The 20699-nt window shown below is 43.7% G+C and overlaps 1 long non-coding RNA gene across 1 annotated transcript in view; it reads left to right on the forward strand.

Moving 5' to 3' along the window:
* LOC309545403 overlaps positions 1 to 20212 on the forward strand; it is a 192478-nt gene extending 172266 nt beyond the window's left edge. Inside the window, exon 3 of the long non-coding RNA XR_014224892.1 lies at positions 20136 to 20212. This is a non-coding gene — a long non-coding RNA (uncharacterized lncRNA). The remainder of the gene's footprint in view (positions 1 to 20135) is intronic.
* The last annotated feature ends 487 nt before the right edge of the window (positions 20213 to 20699 follow it).

Below are 20699 nucleotides of genomic sequence, written 5' to 3' on the forward strand. Positions count from 1 at the left end.
TTGCCCGCAGCCTTCTGGGACACATCACAGGACCCAGAAGACTGCGGGACCATGTACAAAGTGCAGCGCAGCTCGCTCATGCACAGTGGGAAGCCGATTTTCCTTTATTAAGATGCTGGCATTAGGGACCTGAAGCCCATTGAAGAATCGGCTCAGGTGAGGACAGTGCTGGATCCCTGGAAAGGTAAGTGGCCGGCCGTGCATGCCACCTGCTGCTCCCCGTGCATGGAAAAGTGTCAGGATTAGTACGCTAGAGCAGATTTGTGCGGCAAACAATCTGTGTGCCTAACCCCTAGGTGTTAGTGACCTGCAGCAGAGAAATGGTAGGTCATTTGCCCTGCCAGGCAGGCCTGTGAGTATCTCAGGACTGGATGGACAGAAACACAACTCATTTGGCAAAACCACTTATATTTCTGAAATTCATCTGTATATTAGCGGTTTGTTTGCAGTTTCACTTTAAACTGAAGGAGGCAGCATCAGGTTGGTGGACAAGGGTTATAGCATGTTTTTAATTACTTCTCTTTGCAACCTATGAAACATTAATCCTAACCTATTTAAGATATGGCTTGTAGCATATATATAGAGGATAACTTTTGGGTAATTTGGGTTAGTGCTTTCGATTGTGCTATGTATACACGTGATTTTGCTATGTACATACGTGATATCGTCTCCCTACATATAGTCTAAATAAAGTTTGCCATGGCAACACCACCCTTGAATCCTCTTCTCGAAAGTATAAATAGACAAGCAATGACAAATGTGGAGAGAAGGAAAAAAAAAGATGTGGGATTTCTTTGCTTTGTCCTCAGGGAGGAAATGGCCTGGAAATGAAGTCCGAATGATATTTTTGCTGAGCGCATTTACTGTAACTTGTCCCAGATTCATTCTATATGTACATACTTCAATGAAAAACAGTTATTGTATACATTCCCTGTATACTGTGCTGCATTTACTTGGTCATGATCTACAACTGTAAGCATTCCTAACAAGCAGCAGAGTTGAAGAGGATCAACTATGTTTCTTTTTCTGATTTATTGTGATACAAGGTTGCCAAATGTGGTACACTTTTAAAGCTCAAATCTAGTCATTTTTTCTTTTTTGGTGTAGAATTTATTAGTTGGCTTTGGATAGAATAGGAAAGGGTTAGAATATGTTACATTTTAATGCTTTGTGTTCTTTTGGGGAGATTTCACTTGACTTCCTGTCCAGGTGACACCATGACACACCTGATATAAAACCTGTCCAATAGAGACACAAATAACAATGGCAACTGTAAAACATCTTCAGCATTACAGAACTACTACTAGGCATACAATGACTTGAATGAATGAGAACATTTATAGACACCAATAAAAACATTATTTTATAATTAAAGTGAGGAATGGTTAGATGCTCTGCCTGGTGATGACTGCTGTACTCGTCCTTAGTGGCAAGACATCCCATCATTGTCTGTCTGAGTGACGGTAAAGTGGAACTAATCCCATCGATGTCACTGTTTCTCAAACCAGTTACATTCAAGGCATGATAACTGTCACATGTCACAGTTGCTTGCGTCCATAACCAAACTGTCTGTAGAGTAACCCACTATTTGAAGTCCAAGATATGGGTGGCCATTGTCCCTGTGGTAATGTCAATCAATGGAGAATCCCCTATGCAGGTGGGACTTTGAAGGCAATCAAACATCAAGAAGTAAAATCTTATTTTATTCCATTATATAAAGATAACAATATTTTGGTAAATCAATGGAATACATAACAAATATACAGAAACCACATATGTGTGTGATGAACAATACCATTTTTTTCACGGGATAAAATAGGTGATTGTCAGGATGCATAGAACATCATGGTAACAACAGACTCGACACGTTTCAGGTGAAAACCTTTCCTCAGGGGTATAGTAAGAGGAGATATGAATATTGAATATGAATATTCCTACATTGTATTAATAGAATAACACACTTTTTTGCCTGGAGGAATAATTAAAGCCTGTCTATGCCTCCAAAAATCCTCATCCGGCACAGGTAGCCCCGGTTGAACAAACCGGGGATTAAGGAGTTAAGCAGACTCGTTCCATCATCTGCCAATAGGACCCAGCATCGGGATCCGAGCTCCACCCCCTGTGTCGGCGGCCGCTATTGAAAAACACCGCCGCAACAATGACAGGATGCGCGCGCACCCACGCTGCGTCATCCGGCAAAGGTCACTGTTTATGCAATCGCGCACCTATTGCGCATGCGCGAACGGCGTATAAAAAGGCCGGGAATCAGAATAGAGCGCCACTTCCCTCAAGCTAAGGGACTGTGAGGACGCTCGGACCACGCTACCAGGATCTCTCCATCTCCTCAAAACCTATGGATCATAGGAAACTGTAAGTATACCACAATGCAAACAGATGCATTGATGGTATCTTAAACTATTTGGATATATAGTAACAAGGCCTCTCCTGTTCACTATTACTTGAAACAGGAACAGCCGGACCAGCACCCCCTAGTGGAGACCACTGGAACTGTTTATGACCACAGGACCAGCTGGAGCAACATTCCCTCTAGTGGATAATATTGGAAACACATACTAAAGTATACTTTGCCAAGTTAGTGCAAAACAAGTATAGATTACAGGGAAGCAAAATTATGCTCCAAACTCTATACCAATATACGTTTCTTGTATATACAGATTTGACCAGACACGGGATGAGTTAATGTGTTTTCTACTCCCAAACTGGCCCAAGCATACATATAACCAGTAAGTACATAAAAATACAACTGGCATATGTACCAATATAAAGTTAACCTCAATAACCTGATTTTACACTTTATATATATCCCAGTAGCGACACCCAGTTGATTCTTATGAGGACCCGAGGACTATAAGCAGGCCCAGGCACAACACGGTGCTAACCTCTAAAGTATGTACTATATGACCACATGAGAAACAAACGTCTCAAAATGGTCAAAAACAAAACAAATACCTGATTATCATTTAATATACCCACAGAGATATCTGACATATTTCCTTGATAAAGGCTCCCCCGCCGAAACGCGTAGGAATAGAAACTCTCTCATACCAAGATCCAACGCCAATTCAAGACGTTTGGACCTCAAGAGAGAGACCAATGTCACTTCACCACAATGTCACTTCTTTCATATTCCTCTTCACTCTCACCTATGGGTCTTTAACCCATACACTATATGTACCATATCAGCTGTAACCTGAAACGCATGATATTTACTTTATATGTTATTTTGGAATAAATATTATATTATTTTACTTTTTAAAATATCCTCTTGTGTACTAGCCCTTTAAAAAGTCCCACACACCTTGACTTGAGGCATCAAACCTCCCCCTTTCAAAGATACATAGGGATGACGGCTAAAACCGAACTAAAAAACTCTCAGGGAATCGCATACCTATAAAACATATAGTTTCTATCATATAGCAAATATATGCAACCTCATTGTTGCAATATAGTTAGTTACATACCAGTCAAGATATTCCTGGTGATTATAAGCCATGTACATTAAAACCAAGAAAGGAAGAAAGGAGAAGAAAAAAGGTTGTGGTTGTATTTGCCACACCGCACATGTCAGAGTGGGGACAGTGGTGTCACCAAGCCCTTCATAGTATCTCATGGAGTTCCTCACTAGAAAGTGAGCCATAAGCCCCTGTGTCCCAAAGAGAAGCCTGTCTGTAAGACATTAGTGCATATGGTGTATCAGAGCTTAAATTTAGAATATGACTAGAAAGGGGTTTGATTATATATGGTGATAAGCAGGTCCCTCCATATTAAACATATATGTAAATAGGAACAGTAAATGAAACTGATAGACACCTGTATATTGGGGTATATTATTATTATTATACAGGATTTATATAGCGCCAACAGTTTGCACAGCGCTTTACAATGTGGGGTAAGACAATACATTTACAGTAAAATTCAATACAGGAGGAATCAGAGGGCCCTGCTCGTTAGAGCTTACAATCTAGAAATTGTATTGCTTGCTCCTTGAAGTGTACCAATTGGTACTAGTGGAAAATCCAACAGGTCTCCAAGCATTGTTCCTAAAAGTAGGGCCTAGGATAGAAGGTAAATATAAACTTTAGGATTCTTGTATCCCACTAAAGGAGAGGTCCTTTTTTCCCCCAAAGGAATCCCCTGTGGGGAGAGTTCCATAAAGATGTGTGTGAGAGCTTACCTCCGACGTGTGTAGTAGGTATGTGTGATGGTGACTTTTTGCAGTCAGACCGGTCAGTTTGCCAGTTTTAATGGATTGTCGGACGCCCATGCATGTGCAATCTGGCCAATCTACCACTCCATAGGCTATCCCCTCTTCAGTCTATCATGAATGCTGCTGCCAGGCTTGTCCACCTTACCAACCGCTCAGTGTCTGCCTCCCCTCTCTGCCAATCCCTACACTGGCTCCTGATTGCCCAGCAAATTAAAAATTCAAAATACTGACCACAACATACAAAGCCATTCAGAACTCTGCCCCGAGCTACATTACCAATCATGTCTCCAAATATCACCCAAACGGTCCTCTCCGCTCCTCTCAAGACCTCCTACTCTCAAGCTCCCTTGTTTCCTCCTCCCATGGTCGTCTTCAGGATTTCTTCAGGGCCTCTCCCATCCTCTGGAATGCTCTACCTTAACCTGTATGGCTATCTCCTACTGTAGCTGCTTTCAGGCGATCCCTGAAATCTCTTCTCTTCTGGGAAGCCTATCACACCGCCAACTAATCTTCCATCAGCTCATTCCCTACTGTTACAACCTCTTGTAACACCTGCCCCACCCCATTAGATTGTAAGCTCTCCTAATCCTCTTGTATTTTATATTATTTTGTATTGTAACTGTATTTTCTCCCTTTTATATTGTAAAGCGCTGCATTAAATGCTGGCGCTATAAAAATCCAAAATAATAATAATAATAATAGGATCAACTGACTCCGGAGCACAAGGCACCGCTCCGACGTTGTGCGGGGGTGCAATGTGCCTTTCACAGGCACCAGCGCGCAAGTGTGACCTCACAGCCCAAGACGGGTGTCTATCGCGTAGCTACAGAACAGCCGATTGGATGGAGTCACTGCAGATTGGGGCACTGATTGTGTGGGGATCAGTAGCCCCCCCTTGCGTGTCGGGTGAGAAATAATTTTTATGGACCAAGTGGCAGCTCTAAACGGCACCCTGTAAGCCGAGGCTTTGATAGGAGGATGAAAATGTAGGTCCAAGACCCTTAAAGAGCCTGTGGCATAGCAGCTAGACTGGACTCGGCAACCTGATAGTGACTGGTAGGTTCTGAGTGTGTTCATAGCAACAGTCCAGCCAATGACCTGTAGCGTGTAGGCATAAGCTGACAGATCTGCCTATCTTTGCCTGAGTGTGCCACAGTGTCTAGGCAGCAGAGTTTAATCTAAACATGGAGGACGATGTTGCAATGAGTGGACTAGCTAGTGGTAATATACTGAACAGGTCAGTCTGGGTTGGATTTAGGGCTCTGCAGCGCATGTCTACATTTTGTTACTGCAAGAAAATGTACTGGGGGAGGCAGATATTGTCCTACAGAAAGGGAACTTTGCAGCATTACTTTCTACTGGCCCCCAGAACTCTGTATTACCTACTGATAATACCTGCACTATATACAACTGACCTCTGAACTATGTATTACCACTGACCTCTGAACTCTGCAATTCATACTATTGACCCCTGCACTTTGCATTACTTACTACTGAGCCCTGCATTATGCATTACATACCCCTAACCCCCACACTCTGCATTATTTACTTCTGTCTCCTGAACAGTTCAAACCTTTCTTACTTTTTAATGGGACCTTCATTGTTTATCGTCTTTAAAAAAAAGTGTGCTGCACTCTTGTACTAGTAAAGAACATCTGCTTGTGTGTCTGCCAAACACTAGTAGGCCGAGCCAGTGAGGACCCGAGTTTGGGTCCAGAAGGCAGCAGCATCCGAGAGAGAGGGAGAAAGAGGCCGTGTAGGATAGTGGCATTTACATCGACACTGCACTTGTCACGCAGAGAGCGGAGCATCATTTTATACTCTCTTCCCCACACCTTTGATCACTGGAATCGTCTGCACCCAGACACAGAGGGGCCCCTTCTACTACAGGAATATTGCATCTCAAAGATTGGTAAGATGGCAGATCGCCCACCTCTATCATACTGTTAAGTGAAGACTAGATTGCTGAAAGCAAAGATTGGTGAGAGGGCACCAACATTATTAAAGGGCCCCAACCATAGCCAGAAGAAGAAACTAATAAAGGACTACCTCTCCTATAATAAGCCTTTACCATAGCCTCCACCCTTTATCCATTGTGGGGATTTGCTCTTGTAGGTAGGATTTGCGGGTGCAGTATAGAGGCAAAACAGATGATACTTCAAGTAAATCAGGAGTGTTTTATTTACACTTCAGGAACACAAAAGTAACAGTCTTTTTTGGTGTTAACTCATACCCAACAAAAAGGAAAACGACAGTCTTTAAGGCAGGTTTAAACACAGCAACAAGTCCATTCACCTGTGTCTCTTTGGTGCTGTTCACACACAGCAATGGATCAGTTCACCTGCTTGTAACTTTTCCAGCCTCAGCACTCACTTCCACAGCCTTCTGGTGCATGGAGATAATTCTCTATCACCTGTTAGGCTGTCTGCCTTATAAACCCCAGGCAAGACCTGGCCTGGAGCGTGGGGAGCAGCCACCCACCCACTCATTGACTGCTCCCAATAAGAGCCGGCCCGGATTCGGCTTTGCAGCCATACTAAAATAGAAAAGTGTCAAGCAGCACTAGCTGCTGCTGACACAAAATTACCGGCTATTATCCCACCGAGGCCAGGAACCACGGTGACACGTATCTTCCGTCGATCACGGATCCATGTGCCCTGCCACACCATCTAATGGGTATTTATACATCATAAGCCTAGGCCTAGCATTGTCACCCTTAATACACTCTGGCAGTATAGCCTCCTGAATGCAGTTAAATCTAATCTCTTTGCTGTCCATGTTAGCACTTAGGGGGATCTGCTGTAGTTTAAGCTGATCTTGGTACATAGTGTTTTCATATATTTGACTCTGGTTACTGGTTCTACCATACCATGATCTGTCCAACTATTATTGTTTGTCTAGTTTTAAGCTTTTACCATTATCATTCGCAAGGTATTTCAATTATACACTGCTCAAAAAAACTTAAGAAACACTTTTTAATCAGAGTATAGCATCAAGTCAAAACTCCTGGGATATTGATCTGGTCAGCTAAGTAGCAGAGGGGGTTGTTAATCAGTTTCACCACTTTGGTGGTAATGAAATTAAATAACAACAGGTGCACTAGATGGTCAACAATGAGGTGTCCTCCAAAACAGGAATAGTTTTACAGGTGCAAGCCACTGACATTTTTTTCCCTACTCATTTTTTCCGATTGTTTTTCACTAGTTTGGCATTTGGCTAGGGTCCGTGTCACTACTGGTAGCATGAGGCGGTACCTGGACCTTATAGAGGTTGCACAGGCAGTCCAGCTCCTCCAAGATGGCACATCAATACGTACCATTGCCAGAAGGTTTGCTGTGTCTCCCAGCAGAGTCTTAAGAGCAAGGAGGAGATTCCAGGAGACAGGCAGTTACTCTAGGAGAGCTGGACAGGGCCGTAGAAGGTCCTTAACCCATCAGCAGGCTTCATGTCTGTTTCCTGATGCAGAATTATTTTTGTGTTCCTGGTATAGTTAGCAGTGAGTACCGCATTATTACCAACTGTGATTAGTCAACCTAGAGTGTCGGAGGGGTTGAAGTACTTATGAGGTTGAGGAAAGGAGCAGAGAACCTATCCAGCAGTTCCTGCAGGGGTAGTGCTACATACAGACGTTTTCACTTTTTTCCACTCTGTCAAGAGCTAAAATAACTTTCTCTAGATTTGTGTTTAAATGCTAGGCCTAGGCATTCCTTAGACTCAATTCCTGTACTGACACATTGTCTTAAGGCATAAATCATTGCTTTATACAGGATGGTTTCTGATAATTGCTCATCCTGGAGGAGCAAAGGTCCTGGGAAGCCATTAAGTTGTAATCTCTTCTACATACCTGTATGCCAGTTTTAATCTCCTGTATAACTTTTGTGGACCCCAAAAACCAGCATAACTTTAAAAATTAGCTTTCATGGCTGTTGCCTCTGACTAGTTCTAAATGGGCTTTTTTTTATTTATTCATGATTGATTGGCAAAAGAAAGGAGAGAGTAGGCCAAAGCTAGCTCACAACTAACATACAGAAGCAGTTCACTGTTTGTCTACCCAGTTTATAGTGGCCCTGGGCACTTTACAGTAGGGTGACCAGACGTCCCCGGACTGAGGACACTGTATCCAGAGCCAGTTTGTCCCCTGCAGGGGGGGGGCGCTAGGTGCAGGGCCAATCCTGGGTGGGTGTTGAGGCTAAGGGTTGAACACCGAAGCCAGTGGCGAACAAAGAGGGGAGGGGTGGTCCTCCCTGAGTGCCACACACTGGGGGGGGGGGGTGTCAGGCCGGCGTTGTCCACTGTGTCAGCTTTATGTTGAATCGCCGGGCGCCCGCCATCAGACAAAGTTCCTCCTCCTGGTTTGGCTCCTTTGATAGACAGCACACGTGCCGTCTATCATAGGTAGGATCCGATCCAGGAGGTGGGACTTGTGTGACGGCTGGCACCCAACGATTCAAATTAAAGCTGGCACAGCGGACAACGCCGGCCTGTGTGATGATCCGGTCGGTTCTCCTCTCTGCTCTCCTGCACTGGTGAGGCTGCAATGGATGATGGGCACTGGTCAGGCTGCATTGCTGGGCACTGGTCAGGCTGTATTGGATGGGAAATGGTCAGGATGGATTGGATGACATTGGTCAGGCTGCATTGCTGGGCACTGGTCAGGCTTCATTGGATGGGCACTGTTCAGGGTGCATTAGATGGGAACTGGTCAGGCTGCATTAGATGGGCCCGGGTCAGGCTGCATTGGATGGGCTCTGGTCAGGCTGCATTGCTGGGCACTGGTCAGGCTGCATTGGATGGGCACTGGTCAGGCTGCATTGGATGGGCACTGGTCAGGCTGCATTGGATGGGCTCTGGTCAGGCTGCATTGCTGGGCACTGGTCAGGCTGCATTGGATGGGCACTGGTCAGGCTGCATTGGATGGGCACTGGTCAGGCTGCATTGGTGGGCACTGGTCAGGCTGCAGTGGATGGGCACTGGTCAGGCTGAATTGGATGGGCACTGGTCAGGCTGCATTGCATGGGCACTGATCAAGCTGCATAGATGGGCACTGGTCAGGCTCCATTGGATAGGCACTTGTCAGGCTGCATTGTTGGGCACTGGTCTGGCTGCATTGGATGGGCACTAGTAAGGCTGCATTGGATGGGCACTGGTGAGGCTGCATTGGTGGCCACTGGTGAGGCTGCATTGCTGACCACTGGTGAAACTGCATAGATGGGCACAGCTGAGCCCTGCATTCTTTATGTAGCGCATTGCTGAGCCCTGCATTTTTTTATGTAGCGCACTCCTGAGCGCTGCATTATTTTTGTAGCGCACTCCTGAGCCCTACATTCTTTATGTAGCGTACTCCTGAGCCCTGCATTCGTTGTGTAGTGCACTCCTGAGCCCTGCATTCTTTAAGTAGCACATTCCCGAGCGCTACTTGGCCCTGCATTCTTTATGTAGCGCACTCCTGATCTCTGCACTCTGTACGTAGTGCACTCCTGAACCCTGCACTTTGTTTTTTCTCTATCTTATCCTTATAACATTTTGTAGTCATATCTCAAAAAATTCTAAGAAGAATGTTTTTTTGTTTTTTTTAATCTCGTGGACGAAATGTGAGAAATAACGTATTTATTAGATGTCATTCCATAAACACATACCACATACACAGCATATAAAATTTGAAGAAATATGCTTATAAAATAGTTTACCATTTGGCATTAAAAAAAAAATATGTCCCCAGATTTAAATTTAAAAATCTGGTCACCTTACTTTATAGGGACACTCCAAACAAAAGTGACCTCCATTCTGCTCTAGTTCAGAAGGGGATCTGATCACAGCCTAAATTGTACCTGTGCCCAAACCATGGACAATAAACATTTTATATATTCCTTATTACCACCCCCTTTATGCTGCAAAAACAGGTGATATGAAAAAGCCTGCACCACCTTTTGATTGGCTGCAGCCACTGATTGAGAATGTTTTCCAGCATGTTTCTTCGATAGAAGTCAATCAAACGAATCGAGTTACATTGGGCAGGGGCTTTCACTCACTGGCAGCTTTACACTTTCACACTGCAGCACATGGATTTTCATATAGCAGTGCTTTTAAAACACACTGTGCATTTTTTAGAAATGCATGGTGTCTTTTAAATGCGTTGCATGCAACACATAAGCCGTGAACAGCTGGTTGTTAAGAACGCTGTTGGAGCCGGCTCCTTAACAACCAGCTGTTCATTGGTTGTTAAGGGCGCCAGCAGGTATTGTTAAGGAGCCAGAACCCAACGGCATCCTTAACAACGAGTGATAAAGCGTCCCCCATGGTCAGCATGTCACAGCTCAGGAGCGATGCTATCACCGGAGGGGGGAGGAGATGGAGAGACAGCAGGTGGAACAGAAGGGAACATCAGCACCCAGACTCTGAGGGGAAGAGGGGGAGAGACAGTGATCGGAACAGCAGGGAGCATCGACTCCCAGAATCTGAGGGGAGGAGGCAGGGGAAGGCTGGACCAAGCTAATGGTGAGCACCAATGGGACAGGGAGCTGTGTGAGGGAGGGCACTGTGTACAGTGCATCTGGAAAGTATTCACAGCGCTTCACTTTTTTCATGTTTTGTTATGTTACAGATTTATTGCAAAATGGATTCAATTCATTATTGTCCTCAAAAATACCCCATAATGATAAAGTAAAAGAAGTTTGTTTGAAATCTTTGCAAATTTATTTAAAACACAAAACGTAAAGAATATTTACTGCCTTTGCCATGACACTCAAAATTGATCTCAGGTGAATTCTGCTTCCACTGATCATTCTTGAGAGGTTTCTGCAACTTTTTTTGGAGTCCACCTGTGGTGTATTTAGTTGATTGGACATGATTTGGAAAGGCCATGAAGTCCAAGGAATTGTCTACAGACCTCAGAGACACGATTGTATCAAAGCACAGATCTGAGGAGAGGTACAGAAATATTTCTGCCGCATTGAAGGTCCCAATGAGCACAGTGGACTCCATTATCTGTAAATGTAAGAAGTTTGGAACCACCCAAGGCTCTGTATTCCATCCTGCATCACAATCTCTGTCATTAACAGTGTGGATGTTGAATCCCAGGTCTTAGGAGTGGTCAAAGGCAAACCTTTTTTCTTTTTAGTGTTGGATAGAGTGGGGAGGAATTAGAACAACGGTCAGTTTTTATTGCTGTCTGTGCTCCTGTTAAGGCGATTCACCCATTTGTGCTGTTTACTATTATCATTGAATGTGAAAGTAAGAAAAACACATTTTGGGTTGTCCCCAGAAAAGTAACAAAATATACATTTTCCAATGGGGACACTAGTTATGGTGATCTGGGGGTCCCCAATGAATTCCCTTCATTTGCAGGGATTTCCTCCCACTTCCTGTTTGGCTATAGGACAGAAAATTAAGGGAAATTTTTGCAATGGGACAGTTGGCAAAAAAAAAATCTGACAGGGGTTCTAACCCTCCCTTACTCTATCCCAAATTAAGAAAAAAGGTTTGCCTTATAGTTTTACTTTAACCAAAGTACCTCTGATGTTTTAAAGCCACTATTATAATTTATTGCTTGTAAAAATGTTAATCTTTTATTATAAATGACTATGCCAAAGAGGAGTACCCCTGAAGTATACAGTAAATAACACAACCTCTGTAAAAGACAGGTTCAGTAGCTACAAATTATTGTTATTTTGTACTGCCATCAAGTGTTGAACTGGAGAATAAAGACTTGGCTTACATGTTGTATAATATATTCTCAGTTTTTGTACAAAATTTCATGTATCATAAAAAAAACTGCATCAACATTTTTTGGCTGGTTCATAAAGTGGCAGGTTATGGATGCTTGCAAGATGGCACCCTTCAAGTGACTGGTCTAAAAGTGAACAAATGGTTTAGTTCACGTTAGAGTTGTGGGATGGGGCATTAAGAACAGCTGCAAAATATACTAGTATATTTCCTGGAAAAAGGTGAATTTGGTATAAAGTGCAATCTATTATTAATAAATAAATGAATAAATGTGTGAAATAGCAGCTGCTGTATAAAAATAGTGAGGTAGTTGTGAGCAATTGGTCTAACCGACCAAATACAGCGCTTGCTTGGTGTTAAATCTTAACCAACACTCTAGTGAATATAAAGTGCAATAGTGTTAAATACAATTCCACAAATATTAATATAAGTATTTATATAAATAAACTGGATAAAATTCTGGATAAAAATCAATTCCTGTGAGTAAAAACGTGCGTGAATCTTGAAAAAATAAATAGTGGTTGAGAAATATAAATAGTGATTAGTGATAATATAAAATAAATAGTGTCCTTAAAAATATTTGTCCAAAGTTCATACAAAGTGCTCTGAAGACGTCACCGGAAGTGACGAAACGCGTTAGCTTGGAACGCATAGCGTGAGTACGTTACGTTGGTTGGACCGCAAGCCGGAAGCTAGTTCCGAGAGGACGTGCAGCCCGCACCGCACCGCTTACCACCAATGCTAAAAACCCCTATAAGGGTAAATAAAATTACCTCTACTTCAAATACTGCACTATCTGGAGCATTCTTCTCTCTCCCCCATACTGAATCGGATCGGATATTACGGAAGCCTGAGGGACCGTTGCCAGCCCATGGGATAACATCTCGAGGAGATCCATTGAGCCCAGGGGGCTTACTAAGCCTGATTGGTTCTGGTGCCGTACGCCATTCAGTACCTACATCATTTGGTAAGTGACCCAACTTAATTACCCATTTGGAACAAGAAACAGCTGAGATTATATTTATCAAGTCTGGACACGAGCACTTTGTATGAACTTTGGACAAATATTTTTAAGGACACTATTTATTTTATATTATCACTAATCACTATTTATATTTCTCAACCACTATTTATTTTTTCAAGATTCACGCACATTTTTACTCACAGGAATTGATTTTTATCCAGAATTGTATCCAGTTTATTTATATATATACTTATATTAATATTTGTGGAATTGTATTTAACACTATTGCACTTTATATTCACTAGAGTGTTGGTTTAGATTTAACACCAAGCAAGCGCTGTATTTGGTCAGTTAGACCAATTGCTCACAATTAAGAACAGCTACCTATTGTTTTCTGTGGCTTCTGTTAGTAAGCCCACTCACCAAGAGAGTACTCCAGAGTTGGAAGGTTACTTGCTCAACACCAGTGGCGGCTGGTGCTCAAAATTTTTGGGGGGGCGCAAAAAGAAAAATGTAATAGGTATTGCTTCGCGTCAAAAAACGCAGTAAACAATTGCGTGACTTTGAAGTCATGGTACAGGCATGGCACAGGTGATGGTATAGGCATGGCATAGGTGATGGTACAGGCATGGCACAGGTGATGGTATAGGCATGGCACAGGTGATGGTACAGGCATGGCACAGGTGATGGTATAGGCATGGCACAGATATGGTATAGGCATGTCACAGGTCATGGTACAGGAGGTGGTATATGCCCCCTTTCAATGCAGTGACCAGCGTACGTGCCCCCTTTCAATGCAGAGACCAGTGTACATGCCCCCTTCAATGCAGAGTTCAGCGTGCGTGCCCCCTTCAATGCAATGAACATTGTGCTGTGCCCCCTTCAATGCAATAAACACTGTGCTATGCCCCCTTCAATGCAATAAACACTGTGCTGTGCCCCCACAATGCAGAGTTCAGCGTGCATGCCCCCTTCAATGCAACTGTGCTGTGCCCCCTTCAATGCAATGAACACTGTGCTGTGCCCCCACAATGCAATGAACACTGTGCTGTGCCCCCTTCAATGCAATAAACACTGTGCTGTGCCCCCTTCAATGCAATAAACACTGTGCTGTGCCCCCTTCAATGCAATAAACACTGTTCCCCCTTCAATGCAATGAACTCTGTGCTGTGCCCCAACAATGCAGAGTTCAGCGTGCATGCCCCCTTCAATGCAACTGTGCTGTGCCCCCTTCAATGCAATAAACACTGTGCAGAGTTCAGCGTGCGTGCCCCCTTCAATGCAACTGTTCCGTGCCCCCATCAATGCAGAGTTCAGTGTGCGAGCCCCTTTCAATGCAGAGCACCACAGCATTGTCCCCAATCACTGCAGAGCGCCACAGCATTGTCCCCAATGATTGCAGAGCGCCACAGCATTGTCCCCCAATGATTGCAGAGCGCCACAGCTTTGTCCCCTAATGATTTCAGAGCGCCACAGCATTGTCCCCCAATGATTGCAGAGCGCCACAGCATTGTCCCCCAATGATTGCAGAGCGCCACAGCATTGTCCCCCAATGATTGCAGAGCACCACAGCATTGTCCCCAATGATTGCAGAGTGCGCCACAGCATTGTCCCCCAATGATTGCAGAGCGCCACAGCATTGTCCCCCAATGATTGCAGAGCGCCACAGCATTGTCCCCCAATGATTGCAGAGCGCCACAGCATTGTCCCCCAATGATTGCAGAGCGCCACAGCATTGTCCCCCAATGATTGCAGAGCGCCACAGCATTGTCCCCCAATGATTGCAGAGCGCCACAGCATTGTCCCCCAATGATTGCAGAGTGCCAGCATTGCCCCCCAATGATTGCAGAGTGCCACAGCATTGTACCCCAATGATTGCAGAGTGCCAGCATTGCCCCCCAATGATTGCAGAGCGCCACAGCATTGTCCCCCAATGATTGCAGAGCGCCAGCATTGTCCCCCAATGATTGCAGAGCGCCACAGCTTTGTCCCCCAATGATTGCAGAGTGCCAGCATTGTCCCCCAATGATTGCAGAGCGCCACAGCATTGTCCCCCAATGATTGCAGAGCGCCACAGCTTTGTCCCCCAATGATTGCAGAGCGCCAGCATTGTCCCCCAATGATTGCAGAGCGGCACAGCTTTGTCCCCCAATGATTGCAGAGTGCCACAGCTTTGTCCCCCAATGATTGCAGAGTGCCAGCATTGTCCCCCAATGATTGCAGAGCGCCACAGCATTGTCCCCCAATGATTGCAGAGCGCCAGCATTGTCCCCCAATGATTGCAGAGCGCCACAGCTTTGTCCCCCAATGATTGCAGAGCGCCAGCATTGTCCCCCAATGATTGCAGAGTGCCCACAGCATTGTACCCCAATGATTGCAGAGCGCCAGCATTGTCCCCCAATGATTGCAGAGTGTCAGCGTGCGTGCTCCGTTCAAACTTACCTGGCGGCGGCGAGGCTCAGCTTCTTCCTCCTCTTCTGCGGCGGGTCCTTCTCCCTCGTCGTCTCGGCGGCGGGAACCGGCGGGCGGCCTCTCCTCTTCTCTGAGCGGCGGTGACGGTGAGTGATTGACGCACGCACCGGCACCGCCCCCATTGCGTCGTCAGCGATATCCTAGATGATGATTGGTCCAGGCTGTAGACTGGACCAATCAGAGCCAGGATATCAGAAAGTGGGGGTGTCCAACCGCAAAGACTTGCGCCCAGGATACCCCCCTACCCCCCCAGAAGGCAGCCAATCGGCGCCTCTTCTGGGACGTAACCCCACCCCCCCCCATCCACCAGTTCCTTGGATTCAGGCCGGCGAACCCAATTTTTTTTTTTGAACAACTTTATTTGTTCGTTTTTTTGTTTTTTTTTTTTTCTTTTATTAGGGGTAGGGGGGCGGCGCCCTGGCGCCCCCTATGCACGGGCCGCCACTGCTCAACACACTGGGGTTGCTTTACCAAAGGCGAATAGGCTGTTCATTTTGCAAAGGAACATGCACCTAGCTTATTAAATGTCATGACATTTTACTTTACAAAGCATACCCAGTCTTGTGGAAGGAAACAAAGATATTATTTTTTGTACATGATTGGGTGATGGAAATCAGCAAGCTGTACCTCAATCAGTAAGCTTCCTTTTCACATTCATCAGGCTATCCTTATCTGCTTTTCTAAAAAAAAAAAGCCTGTAGATTACAAATACTCCGTTTTTAAGTTATACACAACGGAATACATCAGTAGAGTACTCCTGACCCTTTCTTTATGCCTGTTAAGGTGGTTTTAAAGGCAGAAGGTTTTTTATTTTAATGAATTCTATGCATTAAGTTAAAACCCCTTATGTGTGCAGCAGCCCCTCTAATACTTACCGGAGCCCATATACATCTAGCAATGTGCACGAGTGCCTCGGCCATCTGGGACTCTCCCTCCTGATTGACTGAGATACTGCAGCGGCGCCATTGGCTGCTGTCAAAGTCAGGTAGTCAATCAGGAGAGAGAGGAGGTGGGGCCAAACCATGGCTCTGTGTCTAAATGAACACACAGAGCTGCAGCTCGGTTCGGGTGCCCCCATAGCAAGCTGCTTGCTGTGGGGGCACTCGACAAGGGGGAGGGGCCAGGAGAGCCAAAGAGGGACCCAAGAAGAGGAGGATCAGGGTTGCTCTATACAAAACCAACTGCACAGAGCAGGTAAGTATAACATGTTTGTTATTTTTTAAGAAAAAAAAAAACAAGACTTTTTAATATCACTTTAAAAGGACTACTTACAACATTTTAATCATACAGGAGTGACTGAAAATAAATAGCTGCTGCTGTGCACTCTCTGTAAAAATGCCTATAAATTTATGTATCATAGGTATGCTTATATAAAGTAGACCTTTATCCATATTAACCTAAAAATACTGTTCTACAGCAAGGAACACACATTTCACAGCAATAATTATGTTACCAAAATTAGCATGTGCTGTACATTTCTTCCAGCATTATTCCTGTTCCTTCTTGCTGGAGGCTGCCTTTTTGCTGAATCCCAGAGCCCCTGAACAGCAGTAAATCTTTAGGCTATCAGCAGATAGGTCTCTAGTGGCTCTGATTTTCAGCACAATGCCAAAAATAAAGAGTAAATGAGCATGTGCAGAGCAGGGTGCGACAGTGTATCACTGGATTTTAAACAGTATTGGCGTCTATTTTTAATACTTAATGGCACTAACATAAGACAGATTTGTTGTATTTTTAAAAAAATCCTCTTTTATTGTACATCATTAAAACATAGTAGGTGCCCAATACAACTACATTTAAAAGAAACACAAATTAATGTGAGAACAATATCTATGGTTCTATATTGGTCTTTCCTCATTAACACTACATTTCCACCTTTATCTGAAGGTTTTATCACCAAATCATTATTTGCACCAAATGATTGAAGGGCTTCCTTTTGTACTTTAGTTAGATTACCTGTGGAGTAGCCTCGTGTGCTTGTTTCAATTTTTTCTCTACATACTTGTGTAACGAAAGCCCAAAATTTGGGATTTGTTTGTAGGGGAGGGAATTGATCAGATTTTTTATTTATTGCAGATTTAACTGGGGGTGTGGGTAGAATATTTGGAGATTCAGTCCCTAAATTTGGTACATCTTGTGAGCCTTCATTTTCATCCAAGAGATCCATGAGATCTTGCAAAGCTTTAAAGTCCTTGATGGTGAAGTCTTTCCACTGATCTACTAATGCCTTGTCATTTTTCTTTTTATTGCAGTCCTTATCAAATAAAAATGTATAGGTTACCTTACATGCAAAAAGATGGACATCTTTTACAGTCTCAAAGCAATCTATTTCCTATATAGGGCAGAATTTGAGGCCCAGACTCAATATTTTTTTTCCAGATGTCGTTAAAGGATGTAGGGATAGATTTATAACATTTTGTATTTTTAAAAAATACAACAAATCTGTCTCATGGTAGTGGCAATTAAATCCACCACAAGCAGGACTGTGTCTTGCAAACTTTTTTCACATATATCGATATATTAGAATGCGGCACGGGTAAAGGTCCTTTCCTCTTTTTTTTATTTTATTTATTTGTTTTAATATTTTACATAGCTTCACCTGCAAAAGTGGCCAGCCTGAAGTGATCTTAATTTTCTGACTAAAGTTCCACTTTAAGTGTTACTGCACCTTGTATGCAGCTATACTTATATAGTTTCCCCTGTTCCACTTGTCAGTCCTATATTTACATGTCCCTGATCCAGAGAGATATCATTGATGAGGTCACACAGCCACCAATCAAAATCTTCTGAGTCAGGCCAAAGTATGGGATCTGCTTTCTCCATTACCATGCTTGAGACCAGCTCAGGAGAATTTGGGTATGAATATGAATTGCTCATAAGGTTGAATTAAGCATGCTCATTACAGTTTAAAATGTTTATTTGTTAACCACAGCCGGTTCCCTACTGCGCATGTACGATGCGCACTGCACTTTCTGCGTGGGAAGGAGAAGGGGAGCCAAACTTTTGAGTGATCGAGCCATGGCATGATCCCCCAGAAGTGAGGACACGGAGGTGCCAAATGTGGCACCAGAGGGGGGGAGGGGGGAGTCAGATAAGCAGAGCTTCCACTTTTGGATGGAACCCTGCTTTAGGTCAGTTATGTCTCAAATGTTCAAGATCCAAATATGCACATAGCCTCTGCCATCCTCATTCTTTAGAAAACCCACAGTGCCAAGGGAATTTTGTTGTGAGTGTACCCTACATGAAATGTCTATTTGTCAAACAAAAATGTGAAAACATTATCAAGAACAATGCACAAAACTTATAATAACCAAATAAACTGATCCAAAATCAACATACAGTAGTTCTCAAAGTGCTTGTGAAAAGTCAACCTTTGCAATCTGAGTTGCACAGGTCATATGGCTTTGGACCTTACCCAGGTGACGGCGCTGGTGCTTGGTAAATGGCCCAGTGCTGTCACATACAGTACAATGAGCCTTACCTAGAAATACTAGATTTTTTTTTTCACTCTGCTGAATGCAGAAGTAGGACATTGAATTATTGGTTACTACTGCTGGGGATGGAGGGGAATAAAAAAAAAAAAAAATGTTGCTTTGCCCTGCATTTAACAATGTTGAGGGTGTGGTAAAGGTCAGAAGCACCAGTCAAGTTTTCATATAGCCTTAAAATAAGCCTTAAAAGAAAGGCCAACATCTCTCAAAATAAATATTTTGACTAAACTTCATTAAGTTACTTAATAGTTACTAATAGTTTTTGGAGCTCTAGCTGCAAGATTTTCTATAGTGTCTTTCCCTGCCCATATTGAGGTTGTATAAACAAACAAATGAAACCCCCCCCCCCCCCCTCCTCGTGCACACCAATATAATAAAAAAGATAAAGTGCTGCAGCTAGACTCTAGAAGTGTACTATTCACTCCCAAGTGTCAAAATGTTGAAAAAACAATCGTGATTCAGTGCCGGTTCACTTGGTCAGCCTGGCAACTGGCAAGTCGTGCACCGTCGCGGTCTATTGAGTAGTACAGGACCGGTTCTAATAGGAGCGACACAAGTCACTCCGACTTAGAAAAAGGTTCCTGTACTACTTCGGGGCGACCTGGAGGCGACTTGCATTGACATTCATTTTATGAAGTCCGTGCAAGTCACGCCGAAGTCGCGCTGCACGCGACTTCACAAGTCGCCCCCTAAGTCGGAGCGACCTAGTGTGAACCGGCACTAACACCTGTACATGGACACACCTCTGAAGAAGCCTCGCTTGTGGCATAATGCATATGGGGACGAGCCAGCGGCCTAAGATTTTCATTGATGTGTTACAGTAACAAGTTGGAAAATAGTCCAGGAAGAGAAAAGAGGAAGAACAAATTGAACCCATTAAATTCTGCCCTTAAAGGGTAAAGCGTTTTTAAACCTATTGTCCATAGATCAAAATATGAGGTGAGCAGTCAATGGTGGTGCTCACACAGGGTGTGAAGATTATTTAAGAATTGGCACACATTCAGAGGATTTCAGTTTTTAGTGGAAGAGCACATTCACATGCATTTTTTTCTTATAATTCATGTTGTTTACATATATACTGTATATATTTTGTATTCTATAATTTTTGTATTTTTGGACTGTACATGTATATGGAACAGTGGGATTATACAGTATATTGGGTTTATACAGTGTAGCACTGAACCACTATTGTTTTTGAACTTATTAAACTTATGATGCACTTGTCTGAATCCCAAAAATATATATTTCTTCTCTACAGGATAGAGGATCAATTGGGGGTGCGTTATACCATAATATGACTTGACAATTGGACAGGACTGGAAAAAAGAAGGTGGCTGAACAAGTCCCTGGAAAATATCGTAGGTCTGCATGCCTATATTTACCAATTTCATCCTTCGTTCCAGTCCCTGGACACTACCAATCATTTCCCACAAGCATTATGTACACCTTCTGGACAGTCCCACCATAACCATGTCTACTTTCTGTCCGTTCCTGCCACTAATTATGCTGAAACCAACTATTGGCAGCTGTGATGACCTCAGTTAATATCCCTATTTGAATTCATGCACATGCTCAGTAACTCAAATAAGGGGGTAGTTGTGATCTCAGGACACAACTTGGGACGCAATATTTGACTCTGTGGAGAGGAGAGAGATCCTGGACTGCTATGGCAAAACTGGACAGTTGACTTTTGTGCATGGCATTTAATTATCTGTTAACCTGAACAAGTAGTTTCTTGAATATTCTGCTTTACCAGCATGATTATTACCATCTCTGTCCAGCACAAAGTCTTATATTGCCAAAGGATTCTACCATTGTTATA

Source organism: Pelophylax lessonae (assembly GCF_965119305.1).
Source record: "Pelophylax lessonae genome assembly, chromosome: 2".
Taxonomy (NCBI): domain Eukaryota; kingdom Metazoa; phylum Chordata; class Amphibia; order Anura; family Ranidae; genus Pelophylax; species Pelophylax lessonae.